Below are 3,114 nucleotides of genomic sequence, written 5' to 3'. Positions count from 1 at the left end.
GGAAGGATAATCATTTTTCATTATTTCCACAGAAGCATCCTCGTCCTTCCATTGTGTGTGCATGCATTCGGTTTTACGCTATAACATTGCATTGTAAATAGCTGATTAAATCAATACAGGATATGACAAACATTCTATTGAAAGGCTGGATTTTATGAGAAAAACAGAATAATCCCCATAATTAATCATACTTAACTGTCCATTTTTAAAAAAACAATTGTAAAACAATGGAGAGTCTTACAGCACAGACGATGGCCATTTAACCCACGGTGCATGTGCTGGCTGTTTCAAAAAGCTACTCCCACCCCTCCCCCCCCCCCCCCCCCCCCCCAACCACCACCACTCTCTTACGTGTATAACCCTGCAAATGTTTTCTTTTCAAATATTTATCCAATTCCTTTTTGAAATGTATTATTCAATCTGCTTTGTACATTTCTTTTAGGCAATGTCTCGCAGATCATAACAATTTACTTTTTTCTAAATTCTCCCCCCCCTCCCCACTGGTTCTTTTGTCACGTAGGTTAAATCTGTGCCCTCTGCTTATTGATGCTCCTGCCTGGAGAAATGGGTTCTCTCCACACACCCCATTAAAACACCTCATAATTTTGAACACCTCTATTAAATCTCCCTTAAATTACCTTCAATGATCAAAGGAGAACACATTATTTTGTCTCTTATTACAGACAGGGGAGATCATGCAGCAAAACTGGATACTCTTTGGGGAGATGGCTCATCAGGGGAAGGCGGCAGCAGCCAGGTTCATGGCACTGTGGCTGGCCCTGCTGCACAGGAGGGCAGGAAAAAGAATGGCACAGCTATAGTGATAGGGGATTCAATTGTCAGGGGGTTAGATAGGCCTTTCTGCGGTTGCAAACAAGACTCCAGGATGGTGTGCTGCCTCTCTAGTGCAAGGGTCAAGGATATCTCGGAGCAGCTGCAGGGCATACTGAAGAGGGAGGGTGAACAGCCAGCTGTCGTGGTTCATATAGGCACCAACTATACAGGTAAAAAACAGGATGAGGTCCTACAAGCAGAATTTAGGGAGTTAGGAGTTAAACTAAAAAGTAGGCCCTCAAAGTTAGTAATCTCAGGATTACTACCATTGCCACCTGCTAGTCAGAGTAGGAATGGCAGCATAGCTAAGATGGATATGGATATTGAGGGATGATGCACGAGGGAGGGATTCAAATTCCTGGGACATTGGAACCGGCTCTGGGGGAGGTGGGGCCAGTACAAACCAGACGGTCTGCACCTGGGCAGGACTGGAACCAATGTCCTTGGGGGAATGTTTGCTCGTGTTGTTGGAGAGGCTTTAAACTAATCGGCAGGGAGATGGGAACTGATGCAGGAAGTCAGAGGGAAGTAAGGTGGGGACAGAAACAAAAGGCAGTAAAGGGAAAAGTGGAAGGTAGAGAAACCAAAGACAAAAGTCAAAAAGGTCCGCATTACATTATAATTCTAAAAGGGAAATAAATGTCAAAAAAAACAAGCCTGAAGGCTCTGTGTCTCAATTCGAGGAGCATTTGTAATAATGTTGATGAATTAATTGCGCTGACAATCATTAACGGATATGATGTAATTGGGATCACTGAGATCTGGCTCCAGGGTGACCAAGGATGGGAACTCAACACCCAGGGGCATTCAATATTCAGGACAGATAGAAGGAAAGGAAAGGGAGGTGGGGTAGCGTTGCTGGTTAAAGAGGAGATTAACGCAATAGTAAGGAAGGACATTCGCCTGGATGATATGGAATCTGTATGGGTGGAGCTGAGGAACACCAAAGGGCAAAAAATATTAGTGGGAGTTGTGTACAGACTACCAAACGGTAGTTATGAGGTTGGGGATGACATCAAACAGCAAATTAGAGATACGTGCAATAAGGGTACAGCAGTTATTATGGGTGACCTCAATCTGCATATTGATTGGACTAATCAAACTGGTAGCAGTGCAATGGAGGAGGATTTCCTCCAATGTACAAGGGATGGTTTTCTCAACCAATATGTCAAGGAATTAGCTAGAGAGCAGGCCATCCTAGACTGGGATTGTGAAATGACAGAGGATTAATTAGCAACATTGTGGCGCGAGATCCTTTAAGGAAGAGTGACCATAATATGGTAGAATTCTTCATTAAGATGGAGAGTGACACAGTTAAGTCTGGGACTAGGGTCCTGAACTTAAAGAAAGCTAACTTTGATGGCATGAGACTTGCATTGGATAGGATAAGCTGGCAAAGGATACTTAAGGGGTTGACGGTGGATGGGCAATGGCAGACATTAAAAGAACACATGGATGAACTTCAACAATTGTACATCCCTGTCTGGCACAAGAGTAAGACGGGGAAGGTGGTTCAACCATGGCTAACAAGGGAAATCAGGGATATTGTTAAAGCCAAAGGGGAGGCATATGAATTGGCCAGAAAAAGTAGCAAGCCTGAGGATTGGGAGAAATTTAAAATTCATCAGAGGAGGACAAAGGGTTTATTCAGAAGGGGAAAAGAGAATGCGAGGGTAAGCTTGCAGAAAACATTAAAACTGACTGCAAAAGCGTCTATAGATATGTGAGGAGAAAAAGACTGGTGAAGACAAATATAGGTCCCTTACAGTTAGAATCAGGAGAGTTAATAATGGGCAACAAAGAGATGGCAGAGCAGTTGAACAATTACTTTGGACCTGTCTTCAATAAAGAGGACACAAATAACCTTCTGGAAATACTGGACGGTTAGCATTTTAAATCTCTTCCAGTGAAACGGTGCAGGCTAGCCAATCAGCACCACGGATGGCCATTTGCATTTTATATAACTTCCCATAGACATGTTCAGACACGTCTATCTGTCTCTGTAAGTAACCACAAAAGAGGTCAACTGACTTTCTGGAGTCCATTTTATGAAAGCATAGTGTTCATATTCCATGTTCCTTTTTAAAAGTAAAGTGTGCATCCCCCAATAAGCTTCACAGGCATATGATGTAAACATAAAACTCTCTACATGGTGGAATCCCTCAACCCAGGGACCATTCTAGTAAATCTTTTCTGCACCATTTCCAAGGAATGTGATTCCGAAAGTGTGGTGTCCAGAATTGGTCACAGTACCCAGCTGAGGCCTACCAACTGATTTAT

The sequence above is a fragment of the Scyliorhinus torazame genome, chromosome 8, assembly GCF_047496885.1.
Source record: "Scyliorhinus torazame isolate Kashiwa2021f chromosome 8, sScyTor2.1, whole genome shotgun sequence".
NCBI lineage: Eukaryota > Metazoa > Chordata > Chondrichthyes > Carcharhiniformes > Scyliorhinidae > Scyliorhinus > Scyliorhinus torazame.
Note: the sequence above shows the minus strand (reverse complement) of the source record.